We start from the raw sequence: 24,338 nt of genomic DNA, 5'->3' as shown, positions 1-24,338 counted from the left end.
AAACAGTATCGATGCCTTAGATTTGTTCAGTGGTTTGAAATCTTGAAAGCAGTTTCATTGCCATTGCTATTTTGGCTATTTTGAATAACCCCAAAAGGTGGGAAAGGCAGAAGTTATTGTCCTAGGTCGAGAGCTGAGGGCGTGAATAATGCCCGTCACACAGACGTAAGGGCCAAAAGCAGGACCCAGTCTCCCTACTCTTGCTCCAGCACGGTTTCCATTCCTCTCTTCCGCAGTCAGGGTTTCTCAGTGGCCCCGAAGTCAGTATTGCAATCGTGGAGGTGCTGGTGGAGAGAGAAGAAATTCATGTTGGTCTGTTTCCTTCTTCCTGTGGATGTTTTCTTCTTCCATTGCTCTCCCCATCCAAGAAGAATGTCTTTTGTCCTTGGGATGGCTTTAGGCAGCCTCTCCGTCTGCTGCTTTGCCTTCCCTCTCCTCCCAGCAGGAATCAGGGTGATTATGGGGCCTTCTCTTAGGCGAGGTGTTAAGGGTTTATGTAGTGCTTGCCGATGGATGGCTAATGGACTCGGTTGGGTTGTTTCAATGAAAGTTTCCCACAATCTGATACTAAAGTGCAAGCCTTGAGTGAAGCTTTTATCACTCTTTCACCAGGCTCATCAAGGACTTCCTTTTCCTCTCTGGAAATTGTATTTCATGCAGTGTATTTCTGATCCAAGCGTTACATCAATCAGCGGTCCAATGTAGGTTTGTGGTTCTCCTGGAGCGTTTTACAAGCAGGGATGGGGTTTCTTAACGCTGGTCTGCTTGACTCTCTCGTACTCTTGGAAAAATACTCAGAGTGCAATTTCCTCCCATCTGTTATGATCTGTGTGGTTTTTTTTTTGTTTTTTGTTTTTTTTTTAGTTGCTATTAGAATTATTGGTTTTTCCAAGGCATTATCTTAATAAAGACATTCTTTTCTGGGCTGTGTTTGACCTGTGGGTGAGATTGGGAATCTGTTTATTCTCATGGTTATTGTAAAGTTAGGGCTTTCAGAAAACTGAGAAAAATGGGAGCCTTTGAAACGTGATCTCCTTGGCCAGTGACTTTCTCTGTTGCTGCAGGGATGCTGGATGTAGACTTAGCCTGTGCCTTTCAGTCTAGGGCGGTTTGTTTTTTGAGAAAAGCCCCCCCCACCCCCTGCAATGGTCAAGTTTTTCATGTTTTGGATGTCAAAGAAAGAAACAAGACATTTTAAACTACTAACAGTGGCGGAAATATTGGATGACAAGGAAGGGGAAGGGAGATCTGGGACTTGGGCATCTCGCCCAGGCTGTTGTCTGAACGTGTAACAAACATGTGACTTTGACGTGTTGGATCACAGAAGCCAGGGCTGGAGATCACAATGACTAACATGGCATTCATTGACCAAAAGTCCACCTAAGATTTAGGAGCTAAGGTCATGAGCTGGTCTCAGTGAAAGGAAGGAGACTCTGGAGTCTGGGATTTGAATGTTTTTTGTTTGTTTGTTTGTTTTTTAACAAATATTTTTTAAAGGGTAAGAAAATTGCTCCCATTCTCCAAGTAAAAATATTTAGCTGACATTTTCTTATATTGGGTCCAAAGATGGAGATATTTTTTCTTTTTTAATAATTTTTTTTTAAATTGGAGTATAGTTGATTTACAGTGTTGTGTTAGTTTCTGCTGTACAGCAAAGTGAGTCAGTTATACATACACATATATCCACTCTTACTTAGATTCTATTCCCATATAGGTCATTACAGAGTATTGAATAGAGTTCCCTGCAGAGAAGGGGATTTGTCCCCCAAATTCTATCCTACACATACAAGGATTAAAATTGGGGGTAACTATTTTGCCCTTCTCAGTTTTTAAAAATTCATCCGAAGCCATTTTGAAAAAACCTCTGCCAGCAACTGTGACAGGGTATTGCAGCTGTCTGAGGGTTTTTTTTTTTTTTCTGTTATCTTTCCTTTCTTTAAGAAAAGACTCGTTTTAGAGGCAGCCGTGACAGCTCTGTCATTTCACTCACACCTCTAAATTTCTCCTTCTGTTGTCAGTCAGCAGACAGCAGTCTCAGGATTCTGATGGGCCTGAGTGATGTCCAAATCCAGGAGAGACTGGAGAAGGGCCTGGAGCAGTACGTCAGAAGCAGTCATCTTCTGCCTTTATTCTTAGAGGAATTGTCAGGAGTGAAGAAGTTCCCCTGTGCCAGGATCCCCAAACCTCCACTGCTGCCATCTGCAGCATGCATGGGGTGGGGCTGGAGCAGAATTTCCGGAAATTCTTGTTAAGAGGTTGTATTGAGCTCCTCTGGCCTGTGTGTTACCCTGGGGAATTTTTTTTTTTTAAGACTTAGTTTTTTTTTTTTTTAGAGCAGTTGTAGGTTCACAGCAAAATGGAGAGGACGGTACAGACACTGCCCATGTACCCCCTGCTGCCACATTACCTCCATCCCCCACCAGAGTGGTCCATTTGTTACCACTGATAACCTACACTGACACCTCATAATCACCCAAACTCCATAGTTAACATGAGGATTCATTCTTGGTGTTGTACATCGTGGGTTTGCATAAATGTATGATGCCGTGTATCCATCACCGTAGCATCATAGAGAATATTTCCATCGCCCTAAAGATCCTCTGTGCTCTGCTGATTCATCCCTCCTCACCCTGAGGAAACTCATACCGCATTGAGAGTAAGTCCTTTCAGCATGAAACCACTTCACCATCAAAACAGCAACGGATCCTAACCTTTATGAGTACCTACCTCCCAGGCGCTGGGTTTTGCATGCACTACCCCATTCATTTTCCAAGGCCCTGTGGTAGGTGCTATTTTTCATTCTGTTTTAGTGATGAGGCACCCAAGGCTCAGCTCCATTAAACAGGTTCAGTAACTTGGCCTAAGGCCCTGCAGCAAATGAGTGACAGAGCCGGGATTCACATTCAGGTCTATGTGACACTGTTGCCCCAGCGCCTTAAGCCTTATGTGGTTCTCATATGCCACGACTGTCTTTTTTTCCACGATGCAAGGAAACCTGACCGTCGTAATGATCTGCAAGACAGGTGAGCTTTGTGCCGTCACCCTCTGAAGCATGAAGGTCCCTGGATTAAGAAGAAGAGTGATGGCAGCAGCAGGAGTACGGGGGTGGAAAAGATGCCCCAAGGGGTGGGGTAGAAAGGCCACCTGCCCCCAGAAGGAAGGGTTCTCTAGCTGAAAGCAGCCTGGATTTAGAGTATCTACAAAGGGGGCCCCAAAATGTGTAGTCACGTTGTGCTTGGTTTAAGTCACATGGTGGAGCCTAATTTACCTCTTGGTTCTGAGCTGTCCTGCCAGGCCTTGGCATGTGGTTTGGGCAGTCCCTGCCATGTAGATGTTGGCAGAACTATGAGCAACAGATTTTCCATTTTTGAAAGGGTCGATTCTGCCTCTTCCTTTATCTGTGGTATACCGCTGTCCCCAGGTTTTCTTCTTCTGTCTTCTGTTCATTTCTCTTAAAGGTCCAGCATCCTCTTTATCCACGAGTGTGTCCTGCGTTCCACTGACCTGTCCCCTGAGGCTGCCGTGCCTGGGAGGCTGATGACACACCTTGTGAAGCATGCTCCTGCCTGTAACTCACTGATGTTCAGGGCCAAAGCCTTCACGTGATGAGCTAACCAGCAAAGTCTGTTGCTCATTTATTCCTCCAAAACATACTTGTTAGGCATCTGGTTTCTGGAGAGTACGTCCATGGGGAGTTTGTTGAACTTCTTTGGGCTTTTGTTTGCAAAATGGGAATGACAGCAGCACCTGCCTCGTAGGCTGGTTGTGCCTGATAATCATAATCATAGTTAACACTTTCATAGCCTTTACTTAGGCCCAGGCCTGTTCCAAGAGCTTCCCGTTTGTTAATTCATTTAATCCTCACAACTACTCAGTGAGGTTAGTACTGCTTTTCCCTCATTCTGCAGATGCGGACACTGCGTTGTAGAAAGCTTAAGCTAAAGGTCAGACAGGTAGTAAACAGTGGAGCAGAGATTGGAAATGAAGTATTCATGCTCCTCTCACCCTCCTGTACCTTTCCTGTGATTTAATGCCTGCGAAGTGCTTGGTGTCCTGCTGGGCACATAGAGTTTAGTAAATACTGACTCCCATAAATAATAATTACAGTATTACTATTATTAATATTCGGCATCTTGTTAGCTGCTGGTGGTAAAGATGAGCAACCCAAGACTGGTTCACTTGTATATTTTACAAGCTAGTGAGGAGTAGAGATGCTTAAATGGGCAATAGTCATCAAGTATGGACAAGTTATGATAGAATATTTGCAGGATTCTGTGCAGGGAACAATGATTTCTTTAAATAACAGTTGCTGAGAACTTTCGTCTCATGTCAGGCAGTGTGCTAAGTCCTTTAGGAGCGTTACTTCCCTTAATTCTACGTGGTGATAATATTATTGTTCCATTTTATAGGCGCTGAGGATTAGAGAAGATGAGTGACTTGTCCAGGGTTGCTAAGGGCCAATAAGTGTTCAAGTTTGGACTTGAACCCAGGGCTCCTTGACTGAAGGCCCCGGACTCTAAGCCACTGCCCCACGTACCTGAGTGTCCATACGTTGACAGTTTTTTCCAAGGACTTCCTGATCCTTCCCAAACGATGGAAACGAGGGTGACCAAATGGGAATGAGGTCATACCTCCATCGCCACTTTTCCTCTAGGAGATTTTCCAGAAAATTGGTAGTGAGTTGGAAGGACGCCATCGTTTCTGTTCGGTGATTGGCCTTCCTTCTTTGGAGTGGCCCATGTTGGACCTTCCTCTTCCACGTGTGCTCATGTGACCCTCTCTTCGTGGAATGCCAGTGACTGTGTCCTCAGGGCCAGGTGTGGTGCCCCATATTCTGTGGCCTTCCTTGAAATGGTGTTCTCTCCTTTCTTTGAACCTTGGACTATAAACTATACACTTAGGTACCGCTATTCCACTTTCTCTTGGTTCTGTTTCGTGTGTATTAGGCTGCTCTGACCAACTCTCTTCTTTAAAGCTCTCTTAGAAATAGAAGCCATGTCTGCTCAGTATTCATCACAGGCTGAGGAGTAAACCAGGCCTCCCAAACTAGGAGTCATTCTTGATTTCTTTCTTTCCTTCACTCCCACATCCAACCTATCCCAAAGTCCTATCAGCTCCACTCCTAAACTACTTCCCGAGTCTCCTCCAGCAGCACCTGGCTCACGCTCAGCGACGCATCCCGTCTTGCTGGGACAACCAAAGCAGCTTCCTCTCTGCCCTTCCGCCTTCCCTTCCTGTGTCCCCGTGATCCATTCACCGCGTGGCAGCTGGAGTGGGCTTTTAAACTGTCCATCAGATCGAGTCACACTCTCTTCTTCCAATCCCTCCGGTGCTGACCTGTTGCTCTTGGTATAAAACCCCCAGTCCTTCCGTGGCCTACAAGGCTCAGTGTGACTTGGTCTAGCCGAATCTCCCGCCTCAACTCCCGGGCCTCTCCCCATTCTGCAGGCCTTGTGCCGTCGCTCAAGGAGAACAAACTCTTTCTTTAGTTTTAGAATATTCAAGTGACTCCTTTGGTGTAGAACATTCTTGGTTTAGTTGGTAACTTCTTACCATGTGGGTCTGAGCTCCTGTGTCACTGCCTCAGAGAGACTTTCTTTGATGACCATAACCGAAATGGCCCCCACTCCTACTTGGCAATCATCTCTATTCTATTCCTCTGTTCTGCTGTGTTCAGAGCACCTGTTACTATCTTAAAAAGTGTTATTGATTCATATGTCTTCATGTGTATCGTGTCTCTACCCCCAGGCCTCTAGGAGAACATAAGCTGCATGAGAGAGGGCCTCATCTACCTTGTTTGATATTGTGTCCTGTGTACCTCACAGAGTGGCTGGCCCATATTGCCAGCTAGTAAATAACAAGGAGCTAATATTTATTAAAAGATGACCATTTGCCAGGCATTGTTCTAAGCACTTGATATGTATTCACCCATTCAGTTTTGACAGTAACCCCAGGATGTGGATATTATTGTAATTCCTATTTTACAGATGAGGAGACTGAGGCACAGAGGCTTGACATCAAAGCCCAAGGTCATTACAGCTAGTGAGTGACGGAGCCTGGGCTGCAGGGCCAGGCAGCAGGGCCCCAGAGCATGTGTTCTTAATCACTATATTACGCTGCCTCTTGGGTAGACACTCAATAGATACTTGTTGAATGAATTAATGAATAGAAGATGCCCAGTAGAGCTGTGTTGGGTGATCACAATCATGGATTATTATGGAGATGTTCTAGGCCTGGATGTTGTCAAATAGATCCCAGAGCAGAGGGTGTGGCACTGCCCATGTGGGTATTAAATACCCCACAATCCAAAGTGGGTTTTGCTTACCACCACAGCTGCTATTTATACTTTCTACTTGGTAGAGCCGTCTGGCTTGAAGGTTCTTTTTTTTTTTTTTTTTAGAGGAGAGAATTGTGGGAAATATTTTGTTTTCCCTGGGAGTCAGGCTATGTATTTACTTCAAGTTTTATTAAATGAGTTATAAATTTCCCCAGCAATTTACTCATAGCTCAAGAGGTTTAATTTGCATGTGTTGCCTTTTACAATATGTTTTTCGTAATGTTGCAGATGCTTCTTCCCCAGCTTCAGTAAACAACAGGCACTCAGCCAGGTTTTTGACTGAACATGTGCCAGGCCTTGGAAATACGAATTAACTCTGTGGTGGCCATGGAAGGGGCGGAGGGCACACACCCTGCCCTGTCCGGGGCATCTGGGGAGCCCGGTGCAATTCCTGAGGGGCAGAAGGCAGAGATTTTCTGGATATTCCTTTTGGACCTAGTTTTGAATATTTCTTTCACCTACAAAGTAAGTCAGTAACAAGGGGCCCCAGGATGAGTTCTCGAGAGGCTCAAGTCATTTCAGTTTTCACAGGCGTTGACCTGTGGTCCATGATGGGGAAGAAGTTGGAGCCACTTAGAAGCCAGCTCCCCTGAGGGTCCAGTGTGTGATGGCCCTTTGATTCCAGGGAGAGAGCCTTAGGGTTGAAAACTCATTCTTTGGGGTCAAACTGTTGGGTTTGAGTTTTGGCTCTGCCACTTACTCGTTCCATGACCTTGGGCATGGTACTTACACCTCTCTGTGCCTGTTTCCTCATCCGTGTAAATGAGGTTACAACAGTCCCTATCATGTAGGTTTGTTGGCAGGATTAAATACTCATGTATAGAAAGCATTTAGAACAGAGCGGTTCATAGTGAACACATAAATGGCAGCACTTATTGCCTCAGGATTTGCTTAGCTCCTTGAATACTTAGGGGACAGATTCTCAGGGTGAAATTTTTTGGAAGTTTCGTGGTTGAGGAGCAGGGGGTGCCAGAGTAAGAGATGGATGGTGTATTCATTAGGATGAGGTGCAGGTGAGTGCAATAGAAAGGCTTGATTCACAGCGGCTTAACACTGTAGAGATTTACTTCTCTCTCAAGTAAAAGAAGTATGGAGGTGTGGGTAGTGCAGGGTTGTGATAGTTTCTTGGTCATGAGGATCCCTGGTTCCTTCTCTTTGGGGTTCTGACGTTCTTAGTGTATTTTCTCATGATTCAAGGTGGCAGCTGTGCTCTTGTCATCATGTGCTCATTCCAGAAGCAAGAGGGAGAAGGAGTAAAGGACAGGTTCATTCTCTTTTAAGGAAACTTCCGTGAAGTCCCACATAGCACAGCCCTTTAATTGTCATTGGCCAGAATTTAATCACTGAGCTAGAGGTAGCTGAAATACACTCTTCCATTGTGGCAGCCACAGGCCAGAGAAAAATCCAGGCTCTGTTACCAGGGAGGACTTAGAGAATGGGTATTGAGGTAGGTAACTACCAGTGAGTTGTTAGTATTGGTCCATGGTGGGTTTTTAAGAAATTCCCAGGTGACTAGAGCAGTATTTTTCTAAAGTTTGTTTCATTGAGGATTTTAGGTAGTACATGGAAATTTCTTATTTAAATAACCTTGTAATTATTTTTTATATGAGAAAAATTATAACTAAAATATTAAACCCAGAATTTCACAGATATTATTATATAATAGTGTAATGTTTTTAAAACATTTGAATCAATTTTTAAACAATGAAGTAAATGCAGGCATCAGAGATGAGAGAGGCTGTATTCATATGAGTTAGGTGTGGGCTCTGGGGCAGACTGTCTGGATTTGAATTTGTGCTCTGCCACTTATTGGCCAAATGACCTTAGCCTTTCCATGCCTCAGTTTGCTTATCTGTAAAATGGCATTAATAATAGTATCTACCTCCTAGAGTTGTTGTAAGAATCAGATGAATTAGTACTTTAAAGCTCTTAGAATCGTGCCAGGCATGTGATAAATACTCCAGGAATATTTGTCATGGTTATTGTTGCTGCTGTTATTGTTATTATTTTCTTATTGTTACTATTATTTTGGTTTTACCAATACGATTATTACAAAAGGTAGCACTTGGATAGAGCAGAAATTATGAGACTAGTACACACATGAAATTAGGGAAACACTGGCTTAGAGGAATGAGGTTGGCAATTAACTAGGACCAATCTTAGACACAGCTATACATAATAATTAATGGTTAAAACTAGTGTTTTACAGTGTAAAGTGGTTCCATATATGATCATAACATTGCTTACAGTTTATTGAGCATTTACTGTGTGCCAGGCACCACGCGATTGCTTTAAAGATAACACTTTAAAAAAAATTTTTATTGAAATATAGTTGATTTACAATGTTGTGTTAATTTCTGCTGTACAACAAAGTGACTCAGTTATACATATATATATTCTTTTCCATTTTCTTTTCCATTGTGGTTTATCACAGGATATTTAATATAGTTCACTGTGCTATAGAGTAGGACCTTGTTGTTTATCCATCCTATATATACTAGTTTGCACCTGCTAACCCCAAACTCCCAATCCTTCCCTCCCCACCCCCCTTCCCCCTTGGCAACCGCAAGTCTGTTCTCTATGACTGTGAGTCTGTTTCTTTTTCCTAGATATGTTCACTTGTGTCGTATTTTATATTCCACATATAAGTGATATCATATGGTATTTGTCTTTCTCTTTCTGACTTACTTCGCTTAGTATGATAATCTCTGGGTCCATCCATGTTGTTGCAAATGGCATCATTTTATTCTTTTTTATGGCTGAGTAATATTCCATTGTGTGCGTGCGTGTGTGTGTGTGTGTGTGTGTGTGTGTGTGTATATACCACATCTTTATCCGTTCATCTGTCGATGGACATTTAGGTTGTTTCCATGTCTTGGCTATTGTAAATAGTGCTGTTATGAACATAGGGGTGCATGTGTCTTTTCGAATGAGAGTTTTCTCCAGATATATGCCTAGGAGTGGGATTGCTGGATCATATGGTAACTCTATTTTTAGTTTTTTGAGGGACCGCCATACTGTTATCTATAATGTCTACACCAACTTACATTCCCACCAACAATGTAAGAGGGCTCCCTTTTCTCCACACCCTCTCCAGCATTTATTATTTGTAGATGGCCATTTTGACCTGTGTGAGGTGGTAGTTTTGATTTGCATTTCTCTAATAATAAGCGATGATGACCATCTTTTCATGTGCCTGTTGGCCATCTGTATGTCTTCTTTGGAGAATTATAAAGATAATACTTTTAATTCTCCCAACACTACAAGCTAAGTGTTTTTTCTGTTCTGCAGATGAGGAAACTTAGTCTGAGATAGGCTGGGTAAATTACCCAATGGTGCAAGTCAGCAGGGGACCAGCTTCAAAGCCCCTGCTGATAAAAGTTTCTTTATCTCCCTTTTGGTGTCTCCCCTGTCTTTTGGTTGTCCAGGACTCCTCCTTTCCTCCCTTGCCTCCAGGACCCTCTGATTCTTCTTCCTTCCCATTTCCCTTCCCATTTTACAAATGCCAGCTAGCACCTATGGCAACCATTTCCTGATCCTCTCCCCAGTGTTAAAACTGACCTGTCCAGTATCTGTGTTCCTGCAGGACACAGCATATGACAGCTTCCAGTGTAGGGAACTCATTTATGAAAATGGACATTCACGGGCTAATATGCTGCCTCTCTCTGGGTAATTTATTTTAGAATCATCCTGGAGATTTCAGGCAGGAAACAGTTCAGCAGCCTTGTAGGCCTGTCCTGCAGCTGACCCGGGGTGGGGCTGGGCGGGGTCTGTCCTATAACATCTCTTAGGTCATTCTCTGAGGTTCTAAAATTGCTCTATGGTAAAGTCCTGACAAAAATGGAACACCGAGACGGTGATCGAGGGGACCCAAGCACAGTGGTGAGTGGTCAGTCAAGGGCAATCCTCCAAAGGTCCATCACTCCTCCTCCAGCTCCCAGCCCAGTGCCTGGCACATAGTGAGCATTCAGTCAATGTTGTTGAATGTATGAATCACTTACTGGAGGCCTTTCAGAGGTGAGGGGAACAAAAGTTCCTTGAAGGACTGGGAGAATGAATTATAATGGGGAAGGTTTGGTTGTACCTTCTGGACTTGATAGACTTTTTTTTTTGTTTGGGCTGTAATGCTCTGTCACACAGGTCAGCTTGCTGTCATCCGTGGACCCTATGCATTTCTGTCTAAGCATGAACTGAACATGAGCAGCACTGTGCTGGGGTTGGGGGACATTCATCTTCTACTCCCTTCTCTGTCTTTGGAGCTGGAGGCTCAACGTGTTACTCTTGTGATGTCATAAAGCAGCTGATGTCTTAGTACATCCTGCAAGAATTATTTCCTCTTTTACTCTTCCTACAACTTGTACCTTATGATCCATTGAATTTCACTTTCCTATTTTTCCAACATTTCTCATTTTCTGCCCTTTTTTATCCTCTCTGTCAGACCACTGGGAGAAGGAAGCAATGTTGCTTAGCAACCAGTATGAAACTAGTCAATACTGTGTCTGATATTAACCCACTGGTACCAAGTAAGCAACGCAATCCATGGGTTCTCTCACTCTCCCCTCGCAGGTTTTAAACTGTGGGTTCACAAAAGTTGGAAGCGCAATTTAATGTTCTGATCACAAACTTCAAGGACATTTATGGCTGGTTATACATGTTAGCAAGTTCCAAAGTTGCAAGTTATAGAAATTGTCTGGGTTTTTTGTTTTTTGTTTTTTAAGAGAAAGAAGAACAAAAAACCCCCCAAAGTTAGCAGAAGGGAAGAAACCATAAAGATCAGATCAGAAAGAAATGAAGGAAACAATAGCAAAGATCAATAAAACTAAAAGCTGCTTCTTTGAGAAAATAAACAAAATTGATAAACCATTAGCCAGACTCATCAAGAAAAAAAGGGAGAAGGCTCAAATCAACAGAATTAGAAATGAAAAAGGACAAGTAACAACTGACACTGCAGACATACAAAGGATCATAAGAGATTACTACAGGCAACTCTATGCCAATAAAATGGACAACCTGGAAGAAACAGACAAATTCTTAGACATTGTCTGTTTATTAAAATGGTTCACTTTGGGAGTCTAAATTTAAAAATTTGCTGTAATCACAGCAAATTGCTTTTACTTTCACTTTTTAAAAAAAATTTATTTATTATTTATTTATTTTTGGCTGTGTCGGGTCTTCGTTTCTGTGCGAGGGCTTTCTCTAGTTGCAGCGAGCGGGGGCCACTCTTCATCGCGGTGCGCGGGCCTCTCACTGTCGCGGCCTCTCTTGTTGCTGAGCACAGGCTTTAGACGCGCAGGCTCAGTAGTTGTGGCTCACGGGCCTAGTTGCTCCGCGGCATGTGGGATCTTCCCAGACCAGGGCTCGAACCCGTGTCCCCTGCATTGGCAGCCAGATTCTCAACCACTGCACCACCAGTGAAGCCCTACTTTCACTTTTTGAACAAAACACTGTCTTGATCTCAGCAGGTCTTTTGTGTGTGTGTGCTGGCTCACTGTTTAGTCATTTAAGTTTATTCATCTGACAAACAAGATATATTTTCTGGTTTGTATCATCCATTCATCTGATATTTATTGAACTCTGCTGTGTGCCAGGTACCTTGCAGGACACTGTGGAGTATCACTGTGAGCACGCATGGCTCTTGGATCCATTTTATTTTTTTTGTCAGCAGAATCTTTTTCCTGTTTCAGTTTCATCTATTGAAATACCCTATATTGATGCCACGTTTTCAGATACTGTAGTTACTCCTCTACTGGAATGGTTTCTTTGGCTTTGATTAGACAATATTATTCCCAGGCTCTTGAGCCTTTTAGGAAGTGAGTAATAGGAAGCAACACAAAGATCAGTGTTCACCAACTCCTTTCCCACACATATTGGGGGCGTGACCAGCACACAGCAGTAAAGGTTTGGGAGCATGAACTTGCCTTATACACAATTAGGATGTTGATGAAGTTGGCCTTTGGTGTTTGTCTTCTTCCATATGAGCCCCCTTTTTTTTTGCTACACGTGAACTTCAAATCTCCCCAAATATCCAGCACCCTTAAGCCAGTCCACATCACCCCTAGTTGGTGGGGGACAGTGAGCTGACCTCCCCTCCTTAGGTTGTTAATGCCTTTGTTGAAGGCTCTCAACAAACAGAACATCTTTGGGGTGGATCAGAATTCCTCGGGGCATTCCTGACAGACAGCAGGCTGAGTCAGCTTGAGCAGATTGCTTTCTTCTTCCTTGGCTTGTCAGGGGGTGATTCTCTCTCACATTGTATCTCCCAGAGTATCTGACAAGGGATATGGTTGACCATCCTAAGATCCTACATTGACCTGCAGGGTGACTTCAATGCGTTCCTCACATCCTTTGGGTCCTCAGAGTCTGGATAAACTAGGTCATTGTTGAGTTACGGGGGTGGTGTGGATTCCCCCTCCTATCTTGAGTGCCCAGTATCCCGCAATTCTTAGGCTTGGTCCCTGTAAATTGGCGGTTTCGGTTAGTGGAGAGAAGCGTCTCCAATGACTAGATTCCATGAAGCCAGCTAAAGGTGGTTCCAGCCTCAGTGGCTCTAGGTGCTCACTTGTTATTCATACAGGAATGCTTACATAGGACTCACCAAGGTGTGGCTTTGAACTAGATTTTGACAGAGGTCTCCAAAAGGGAGTAGGCATTTAAAGTCTCTGAGTTATCTCTTATGGGACTTGCCTTACTTCATTCAGCACAGGAAAGGAGAGAGAGCCTACAGACACAGAACTAGGTGTGGGCATAACTCTAGCAGTTTCCATCACTGAGCACCTGCTAGGGAACAGGCATTGTTCCAGACCCCTTGCATATATTATCTTTCAGTCTTTCCAGCAGCCTTGCGAGGAAGGTGTTCATCTTTCTGATTTGCCGATGAGAAAACTGGGACTCAGTAAGGGTAAATATCTCACTCAAGGTCACACAGCCCACAGGGACCAGCAGGGATTTAAATAGAGACAGGGCTTGACTCTGCATCTTGTGCTCTCTCCGCTGGGCTGTGCTTCTCTTCTGCATGTTGGCTTCCACCTGAAGATAGGGGAGAGCTTGGGGGTTGTGATGAACAATTCTAGATGTGGGGAATGTGGGAGTCCATCCGTGGACACTCCTGGGTCAGATTTCGACACGCAGAAGCATTTAGCCCATCCAGTCTGTACCATTCAGCAGCTCAAGCTGTGGCAGGAACAACTAAGGGGAGAGGAACCAAATTAAAATTTCAAGCTGCCTAATTTAGATCCTCTTCCTTGGTTTCTCATTTACTGCCTCGCTGTGTGTCTTTCTGTCTCTCCTCTAAGAATATGAAGTGATGATCCCAATTCCCGTTAAGTGGCTCTGTGTGGCTGGTGTTCTGAGTTAGTGGTGATTCTGAGGATGATAATGATACCACTCATCACGAGCGCTTCACACAGGCTTGACACCAGGCTGAACGTTTAATAAATATTATTTAATCGTCTTCTCCTGACAACTGTGTCACGTGGGTGGTGTAACACCCATTTTCCAGTTAAGACAGAGGCTCAGAGAGGTTAACAAACTTGCCCAAGGTCACACAGCTGGGGGATGGCACAATTGGCTTTGAACCCTGGATTTTTCCAGATTTCAAAGCCATTCTTAACTCTTCACTCTGGTGATAAGGTAGGTGGCCCCTTGGTCTCTTTCTTCTGGGGCTCCTGAAGCAGACAGAGTCTGTGCTATATACCTGAGCATGGGTGTTCCTCGTGTTAAATTTCATTTGTGTTCATCGTTTCTGTATAGGTAACCTGGAGGGCAGGGACCATGCCCTAAACTTCTGATGGAATGTGTAGAGATTGAACACTTGGGGTGTGCAGTGTAAATTGGAGAAATCCATTGCTTTTCTCCTCCTGGACAGCCACTGCTTTTAACAGGGAACTCATATCCTAAGGGATTGAGAGGGAATGCTATCAGCAGCTGGGTGGGCTCCCTTCTGCCAGATAAACTTTCTAGAAAAGTAATTGGATACTGTTCTGTTTTCAGCCCACTTTGGATTTTTTATATCCTGGGAAACAGTAGAGCACAAGATAAGAGCTCTACTACTTATGCGCTAGGTGCCCTAGGGTATGTTACCTGACCTTTCCTGCCCTGCCCTGGATTCCTTCACTGTAAAGGGTCTAAAATAGCACCTACTTCATAGGTTGTGGTTTTGAGAATCAAGTGAGATAATACACGTGAGATTGTTGTCGCAGGCATGGACACACAGCTCACGCTCAGTAAAATGGAGCTCTTTGCGTCTTGTTTATGTTTTGCGTTCGACTCACTGAATTTTTTATGGACAATTTTTATGAATTTATTCACATGAATTTTTCATGGCCAATTATGAGACGAGAGTATTAGGTTGAAAATTCCATAGGGCAGCGTTAGTAGGGCTTAACGCTAGGATGAAAGGTTGGAGGTTGGAGGACAGTTAAAGATATTCTTGCCTTTTAAAGTGTACGAGTTCTCTGCTCATCCATTTCAGTTAGGTTTTTAGAATATGGGCATGGTGGTAAAGAGTCTCGTGCCTGACCTGTCCGTAAAGTGCACTGCTGCCGGGGGCAAGAGCTTGTCACATCAACTTCTCCCACCTGGCAGAGAACAGCAGTCTTCACTGCTGAATATGGCCCTCTTAACTTCTCCATGGGGTCTGCCATCCAGTTTCAGCAGCAAGAAACTAAAAATATTTGTTGATGGGAAGTAATTTCTCTCTCGTTCACGCCTTCCCCATTGCCTGCACTGAGAAAACAGCCTTCCAGCTGCCACTCACAACAGGGCTGCCCACTGCTGGTTGTGGACAGAGGGCGTGGCAGCTAGGACCCATTTGGGGGTGAAGGAGGAGAGCCGATCCCAGGAAGAAGGAATAGAGAAGCCTTCCACTCCTTGCTCAGGCAGAAGGCAAATTCCTCTGCCTGTTCTAGACGGGGGCGGAAAAAGGGAGCCAGACATGTAAGTGGCATTTTCCTCACCCCTTCCACGGCCCCGCCTGGTCTCTCATCCTCTCAGCACCCCAGTGTCCTACAAAAGAAATCTCTGCTATTTCTCTTCCCCAGAACCGAGGAATCATGAAAGGGATTGTTCTCTTTGTGCTTGGTCCATGGCTGAACTTGGGGCTATTTCACTGTCATGGCCACCTCCAAACCTCATACACTCTTCTCTGGTCAGAGAACTAGTCTGAGAAACAGTTACTGCAGAGAATACTGCCAGGTTAGCTTCGGAAATTGTATAGCCCCACGTTGTTGATCCTTAAATGTAAGAAAACTATAAACGAATGCTTAAGTGCAGTTAATGATGTGGCTTTGTTGGATTTAAAAGGTACAACTTACATTAGTTTGTTTGTTTAATCGTTTATAGAAATAGAGTTGTATGTATGCATGTGTCCCAAAAGCATTTTTATGGTTCCCAGATTAGCTCTCATTTATAGTTAGAAGTTAAATACTTTAAAATATAGTGTGTGTATGATGTGTATATGTCTGTTTGTATATGCAGACGCATTATGGTTACCTATGTGTGTGCACGTGTGTGTGTACACGTGTGTACACATATTTGCCAAAAGCATTGCTATTTCCCCTGTTTGCTCTCCTCCCCGCAATGCTGTTCCTCACGCAGGGAGCGGGCCGGGCGGTGCTGGGCCAGGGGAGTGAGCTGCACCTGGTTGAGCACCGACCGTGCACCACAAGGTCGTTGAAAACGTCAAGTCCAGGCGTATTAAATGGCAGGCCTTTGCTTCAGCAGCTTCATGATGTAGTGGGGTTCTTGCTGAGCTCATCCGAGTGCAGCAAGGGGACCGGAAGTGCTGGCTGTGTGGGTAGAGAAGGGCTCGCTGCTGGGAGAAGGCTGCCCTGGTCCCGGGAGGGGAGGCTGCCTGGATTTCCTTGGGGGATCCGTGTGTCGCAGAGATGAGATCCAAGCCAGAAGCTGGAGAAGGAGAAAGGGACAGGCGCGTGGCCCCGGGCTGAGCTGCCCTGGCAGCAGCCTCGTCTGCGGGGCGGGAAGGAACAGTCAAGGCCACGGAGCTGTCAACTTCTCTGCCACATGTCCTCCCAGCAGGGGCGGGGAAGGCCTGCCAAGCCTGCCAGGAGGAGCAGCCCTGTGGCTGGTCTTAGTCCAAGGGCACGTGTCCCCCATGCGGGGCCCAGGGCAGGAAGGCCACCTCGTCATGCAGTCTGAGCAGCCATGTGCTGTGTGTCCCTTTTGTCCGTGTCCCTGTTTGGGGGATCAAGGGAATGTACCAACCCGAGTTAGATGAGCGCATCCCACAGCCGGGCAAGGGGCTCACTTGATGTCCCCGCCACACGGCCCGTCGTGGGCCGTGCTGAAGGATTTTCAGCTCCTGGGGATGCATTTTGCATTTTGCAACTCGGCGTCAGCAGGAGCTCTGCCACATTTTGCCCTTTCAGGCCCCCAGTTTGAGAGGAGTGGGCTCAAGAACACAAGGTGGTAGGCTCTTCCTCACCCTCTGCCCAAACATCATTCTTCATAAACCTCAGTCCATAAATGAATGTGTTAGTTTTCAAGTCCAAGGCCTGGGAGCCCTGGTGCATTATCGTGGTGGGGATGAAGATTTTTTTCTAGTTTTTTTTTGTACGAATACAACACCAGCCTGGATATATAAACTCTGTGCAAACAGTTATCTGTGGCTGAACTACCTGTCCCCCCAAACGGGGAGAGGTTTGACGGTGGTCTCTTGAGAATGGACACCATGTTGGAGGGGGCCGGACACAAGAGGTTAGCAGAAACATTCTTTATTTTTTTCTGACTTTGAGGGAGAATTCCAAGGAAAAATGCAAAATGGGAAAGGAAGAGAGTAGGAAAAGAAGGAATGTTAACAAATGGAGAGAAAGTAAACAAGAGGGAGTTTTAGAGATACCAACCATGGCGTCCAGCATATTGCAAGTTTTAATCAGAATCTCAGTGTAAGTTAATGTAAATAAGAGGACATTTATTAGTGTGTGTATGTGAAAAGGGCAGGGGTATCTGTTGGGCGTGGATGGCTCCGTGGCCCAACAGTGTACACAAGTGGTCTTTCTCCCTCCACTTCAGGGCGTTGCTTTCCTGCCTGGTTACTCTAGGGCCTCCCCCTCAAGGAGGCAAGAAGGCCGCTAACTCCCCAGGACCTCTGCGTTATCTTCCCAGCTACCTTAGTGGAAAAAGAGAGCCCCTTTTACCATCTCTTCCATCACACTCCAAGTTGGGTCTTAAGGGCCTTGATCGGGTCCCTTATCTATCCTGAACCAGTCTCCGCAGTCTGGGGCTATGACGCTCTGGTTGGCCAGGCCCGTTTAGGTGCCTTCGTGGAGCCGGGCTGGAGTCAGCGCTGCAGAGCGCAGTGATGGGTAGTCTGGGGTGGTGGGGTTCCCTGGGGAACATCCAGGTGCTCGTCCCAGAAGAAAGGTGAATGCATGCTGGGCAGGCAGAGACCCGCCAAGGGAAGATACAGTAAAGCTGGAAGAGGTTCTGAAAAGAGTTTCTGACACAATGGTGAGGGAAGATGGAAAACCAAAGAAAACCAAACCTGGCCATCGCTTGGGGTATGCAGAGGCTGAATGACGGCGCTGACATGGCAGGAGGGCTGTTGTCTCAAATAGGAGTTGAGCGAGATGTTTTTTTAGACAGTGTTTTCAATCTGGAGCATCCTTCCCCCCACCCCGCCCCCGCCCCCAGGGCTACAGAACCAAGGTATATGGTTGTTTGGATCCATAGATCTTAATCATTTCTAGAGCCAATTATTCTGAAGGGTCTGAGCGTTAACGCGGAGTGCGTGTCGTGCATTGGAATGAATGTATCTTGAGTGCCTGTTTAGCAGACACCAGTGATTAAACCATCAATAAAATATGGTTTCTGCTTTCCTTCTGAGGTATGGGTAATTTTACAACAGCAGTTTTTCAAAACACTCATGTTCTTTGATGAAAAGGAAATATGCTTCTTCCTCTAGGACTAGTTATTCAAGCTGTGCTGCCTGGAATACCAGGGGGTGACTAGATGTTCCACAAGAAAAAAAAAAAACACAACAACCTGTGTCTTGATAAGTTTGAGAAATGTTGCATCTCCTTTGTCCTAGGGGAGGGGGATAGGCATTTGCACTGCTCGTTATTGTATTAAGGGCTCAGAGAAGTTTGGCAGTTAAGAAAACCTTCAGGTTTTGTTCAGCCGGCTGCTCTAGCTAGCTCATGGGACCATAGGATACTTTTCTCATGGCACGAGAGTAGTGTTGAATATGGGTCATAAAACAGTGCCTAAGGAATCAGCCGTATTTTCTTTGATTTGCACACCCAAAGCCATCTGGAAAGGCTTTCATCGCTCAGTCTCACCTCAGATGTTGGAAGGGACCTCCCTCCACTATAAATCTCTGAGTGGTGTTTTCCTGCCTCTAAGCCAAGCATCTCCATCTTGCCATAACCAGATTCCCAAGAGATGCGTAATGCAAATAACTCTGGCTTCTCATTGCTTTTGTCCCTTCGGGATTCCTCATCAGTAAATAGCCACAACCATACCGGTGTTTTGGCTCTGAGAAGACTGACTGGGATCAGCTCTGCCAATATCACCTTCTGCTGGTGGTACCCAAGATGATTTGGGGAGGTACATGGATGCATCGTCAATCACATAAGGAAAAGGTATTCCCTTTCAATTCTCTTTCCATCGTTTTGACCATAATAAGGAGAAAGTCTCAGTTTGGAGGTAATATGTCTTTTTTTTTTTTTCAAACAAAGAGAGCAGGCTACTATATCTAACTAAAATGTAATATTATTTTGTTTTCATTGGGTATGTTTTTTGAATAATTTCCGCTTATGACTCTGGACACTTTCTACTTATTATAGGTGATCTTGGCCTTTCCTTTATAGATATAATCCCCTTTTTAACATAAATATAGGGGGAAATGAGTCAACTTAGAGCAAGATTTCTCAACCTTGGCACTAATGATATCTTGACAAGATAATTCTTTTGTTTGCTGTGGGCGGCTGTCCTGTGCATTGTAGGATATTTAGCAGCATACCTGGCCTCCGTCCAGTAGAAGCCAGTTGCGCTGCCTCCCTCCAGGTTGTGACAATCAAAAACTGTCTCCAGGGCTTCCCTGGCGGCACAGTGGTTAAGAATGCGCCAGGGAAGCCCAGTGCAGGAGACACGGGTTCGAGCTCTGGTCTGGGAAGATCCCACATGCCTCGGAGCAACTCAGCCCGTGTGCCACAACTACTGAGGCCCACGCGCCTGGAGCCCATGCTCTGCAACAAGAGAAGCCACGACAATGAGAAGCCCGTGCACCTCAACGAAGAGTAGCCCCCATGCAATGCAACTAGAGAAAGCCCACGTGCAGTAGCGAAGACCCAATGCAGCCAAAAATAAATAAAATAAATTAAAAAAAAAAAAAAGTCTCCAGACATTGTCATATATTCCCTGGGGGATGTGATTGTCCCCAGGCAGTGAGAACCACCAATTTAGAGCCCCAAGAAGTAAATATGAATAGCAGTGGTACACAACCATAGCAAAAGTTGCGAAGGTGCTAGGTATGACTGGTTCAGTTTAGTGAGCTGAAGTGCCACTAACTGGCCTGAAAACAGGACACCTTTGCCCTACCCCATCCTCGTCTCCACTTCAGAGCCTTGCCGGCTGTGGTTCTACAAACGTGCATCTACGCAAATCCCAGTTCTTTGTGGACATTTTGTAGAAGAACAAGCTTTGACCATGTTGCCAGTGGACTTGCCTGCTCCTTGGAAGGGAGCATTACACAGTCCAGCCGCACAGCCGCACAGTCACAGCCGCACAGGGAGCATTACACAGTCCAGCCGCACAGCCGACATTTTGTAGAAGAACAAGCTTTGACCATGTTGCCAGTGGACTTACCTGCTCCTTGGAAGGGAGCATTACACAGTCCAGCCGCACAGCAAATGCCGCGTCACCAGAAATCAGAAAAGGAAAGAACGCTGAGTCATGATTTCCTTCACACAGGAATTAACGTGTATAATACTTTTGAGATTTTGAACTGTGACGCGGCTCGGAGCTGGTGAAGCAGCAAGGTTTAAAGATCCCTTCAGCATTAGCATCGGTGAGGATTGCCGGCTGCTTTCATTAATCGGCTTCAGGTTCTCTGTGTTTCATTTAGAAGCAGCTGCGATCACTAATGGAATGACCCCGGCGTCATTTTCTGTTCTGAAGCAGGAGGCAAGATGGCTTCTCTTACGATGTTGTGTTTGCCACTTGTGCCGACACCAGATGCCGATAAAGTGTGGTCCGTGGCCTTCAACAAAGCTCCTCTTTCTGTAAAAGGAAATTCTGTTTTCATTTGTAATAAAGAGACAGGCCCCAGGCTTCGAAAGCGTAGGGCTTCGTGTTGCTTGACTGACTGCAGCAAAGGCATGGGACGGGGGAGAAGTCCGTTTTCTTGTTTCCTCCCACTGCCCTTCTTCCCCACTAAAGCGCTCCACAACCTGGCCGGAGACGCGGGCAGGCTCCCAAGGCTCCCTTCTACTTGGGGCTCACTTGTCCCCAGCTCTTGTCTCTCTGTGGTCCGCCCACTGCAGTCCTCTCTATGCTTCGTTGTTGTGAGCATGTAGGAAAGAATAACCTAAGACCTCCCCCTTAGCCCCCTTCCCGTTTCCCCCTCTGCCATCAGGATGCACTTTGGATCAGAACAGATGCTTGCCGTAACAGTAATAATATTAACGTAAGAGTAGTACGCTATTTATGTATCATTCCCAGCACAGCGGCTCCAGAGTGCTCCCATTCAAATGCTACGTTAGACCCTGTTATTCCCCTGCTAAAATCCTTCCAAAGGCCGACATCCTCCAGGGGTCCCGGGCAACCTCACCCCCGAACCACCAGACCTCTGCCCCAGCCTCCCCTCTGCTCCCGGTACCTCTGCAGAAACAGCTGTGTCCTGTCCTTGCCACTCCTCAGACACCACTTGGAGGTGTTTTCCCTTAGGTTTCTTCTCTTTCTGTACCAGTATCCCTGAGGCTCCCTCTCTTTCCTCCTTAGGGGCGTTCCTTAAAAGTTGTGTCCTCAGTGGGGCCTTCCCTGCCAAAAACACCCACTCTGCTCCGGGCCAAGGCTGGCCAAGGCTCGCCACGGCTGCCTCTGCTGCTCGATTTTTCTCCGCCATCCTCTCCTACCCTTTACAGCCCACTTTTTGCACGAGGTTGCGCACCTGCCATCCCCAGAATCCAGCCCCATGAGGGCTGGGTCTTGTATCTCTGGTCACTGAGGCATCCCTAGCGCCTGACTCATATAGCGTGCTCAATACATTTGGGCAAATTAATGACAGAACATGATTAGCTCAAACAGTAATAACAGAAGATTGTTTAGGGGGTTACAGAGTGCATCTCTGTGCACTTTCTTGTTGGTCCTCACCACAGCCCCAGGAGGGAGGCTAGGCAGACATTATCATCCCCACTTTACAGATGGGAAAAGTGAGGCCCAAAGATGTCCAGGGGTTTGTCCCAGTTCACACAGCTGGGAATGGTGGAGCTTGGACTCACTTTTTCTGCCTCCTGCAGTGTTGACCTTTGCTGTCTGGCGTCTATGATTGTGATCGCCTTCTAGAATTCTAGGGCAGTAGCAAGTGAAACTAGCAGACCTGGGTCATGGGACCTGGTAAATGAGTATCATGGTGAAATCCCTCCTGTCCGCTGGCCCCTTCCAGATGGGCTGCCTTCCCCAGGCCTTCAGTATAATTAGCCTGGAGGCCTTTGGCCCTGATGCAGTAACCGGTAAGAAGCTATCCATTACTGCCGTTCATTAAGACAGGCGACACAAGATGAAATATTTTAGGTGAATCATCTGGCCTAATTTAGAAAGGCTCGGTAGGGCCAGCGCCTTTCATTTATCAGGGTGAGGTATCTGTTATCAGAGAGATCCACACACGGACTTATTTATTATCCAGAATCTGTTTTTAATTTTGGAGATTGTTTACCTAAACTGCTGTGTGTCAGATTCCAGGATGGATTTCTGCTTAGCGTTTAATTTTAGATACTTGCCGTGGTGGACAGTAAAAAATGGGTCTCCAGAATTTGTGGTTTCATTATGAATCTTACCTCCTGGCAGTCCCTACCAGTAGTTTGTCTTTGAAATCTCCTTGGTACTTGTTAACCCTGCTCTGCTGTGAAAGAGATATAGTTTATTTATTGGACTTTGCCCGTTTATGAAAAAGTACAGAAATTATTAATGGTTTAGCATCTATTAATGCATTACTTGGGTGGAATTCAAATTCTAATATTTATGGTAAACCCCTTTGTAATGAAACGGGCAGAGAATCAGCTCTCCTGCTCCTTAAATTTGGAAGGCTCTAGATGCCGTTGGAATGACTCCCTGTGAAATATGAGCCCTGTTGGCTTTATATTTACACCCATAAATAAGAAATAAGTACTTTGGGTTGGAGGAGAAATAATTAAGAATACTTGTGTAGATAATAAAGAAGAAATGGTCCCGTTTGGTGAACTGTGTGCTTGGGAAATGCCAGAGGCCGCCAGGACCTGGATGAGAGATCTGGGAAAGACTAGTGCTGGGAGATTGTGGGTATGGAGGGCTTCTGGAGACAGAGGGATGGGGAGCCCTGTGGAGGGCACCTTGGAGCCACGGTAACATGTTAGAGGCTGTGTACATAGGGCTTAGAGCTGGGAATCACAAGACCTTGTTTGGATGCCAGCTCTCCTGTGCTGTGGTTGAACTTCTCCCGACCTCAGTCTCCTCATCTGTAAAATGGAACTAATATCTTACAAAATTAGCTTGAGGATAAACGGTATAGACTTAGAATTACCAAAAGTAATAAATATATCTGTGTACATGAGGCCTAAAGAGATGACCTGATTAGGGCAAAAGTGGCAGAGCAGGATAGAAAAGATATACAGATGTATATTACATATTCACACATATATATGTACATCTTAGGGTGTGTGTGTGTGTGTGTGTGTGTGTGATTGCTGGTTGTTGAGTAGGAGATAGAGAATTTAGGAGTATGTGTGTAAGTGTGAATAATGAGCTCAACATGGAATTTTTAAAAAAAATTAGGGTCTCAGAGCACAGTCAATGAATGGGTACCTCTTAACGCACCAGGGCTCTTCCGCCCAGGGAGTTTGGTATTGGGTTCCTTGAGGTTTTCTTAGACCACCCAAAATTTCTCCCTGACCTGCTCCTGGTATGAGCTCCTCGTTTCATTAAATCTCCACATCTCTATGCGTCTAGTAAAGGGTTATAAAATCATAACATGTAATCATAAGAAGGAATCTCAGGGAACATGTAGTTTAGGAATGGCAGATAAGTTTCATTGCATATGAAAACTCTATAGTGGTGGCTTCCAGAAGAACTATATTGAGATAAATTCTGAGTCCCAGCCATGCTCAGCAGGAAAGAGTTCTAAGATTCACTAGTGATGCTTACCAGGCTTGTTGGTCTAGGAAGTGGTAATGTGGTTCACAGTCTCTTGTTCTTCGTTTTTGTTTTTTAAATAAGGAAACCAAAGCCTAGTGTGATCAAGTCCACTGGTCAGGCTCACACAGGGAGTTAGATGTGAGCCAGGACTAACGTTAGGTCTCTGGCTTCCAATTTACTCGAGTCCCGCCACACTTCCCTTCTTACCACGTGCAGCCTCCGTGTTTCTGCAGACCACCCAGGAGCACTGCAGTCAGCTGTCCCCGACTTGTCAAAAGGACAGATTCAAGAGGATAAAGTGTTTGATATCCTTCTTGCGGTGTGTGGTGGCCTGCATGCACAGCTAAGGCCAGGACGCTCTTTGGATTGGATGAGATGATGATGACGATGACGACGATAACTCATTTATTTAGCGTTTCCATATCCCAGGCCCTGGGCCGTGCATTTGATGTATATTATCTCATTAAATTACAACAATCTTATCCCTGCAGGACAGTCTTTCCACTATGCACATGAGGAAAATGGGGTCCAGATCCGTTGAGGAACACTCTAGAGTCACCAGCTAGCAGGTATGCAAGTCTCTCAGACTCCAAAGCATGTGTTTGTGATCACTGAACATATATGAACACATCTCCTATGGGCTTGTGAATGGTGC

The 24,338-nt window shown here is 45.4% G+C and overlaps 1 protein-coding gene and 1 long non-coding RNA gene across 2 annotated transcripts in view; one reads left to right on the top strand and one right to left on the bottom strand.

The window, feature by feature from the left end:
• Positions 1-24,338, top strand: part of LRMDA (leucine rich melanocyte differentiation associated) — a 1,095,033-nt gene that overhangs the window by 528,624 nt on the left and 542,071 nt on the right. The window lies entirely within an intron of this gene.
• On the bottom strand, positions 11,480-20,055 carry LOC309643227. The gene is made up of 2 exons (XR_014253638.1): positions 19,317-20,055; positions 11,480-17,779 (listed from the first exon to the last, which is right to left on the bottom strand). It is a non-coding gene; the product is annotated as an uncharacterized lncRNA (long non-coding RNA).

The sequence above is a fragment of the Balaenoptera physalus genome (assembly GCF_965194825.1).
Source record: "Balaenoptera physalus genome assembly, chromosome: 14".
Classification (NCBI taxonomy): Eukaryota; Metazoa; Chordata; class Mammalia; order Artiodactyla; family Balaenopteridae; genus Balaenoptera; species Balaenoptera physalus.
This window is presented reverse-complemented; position numbering and strand designations above follow the sequence as displayed.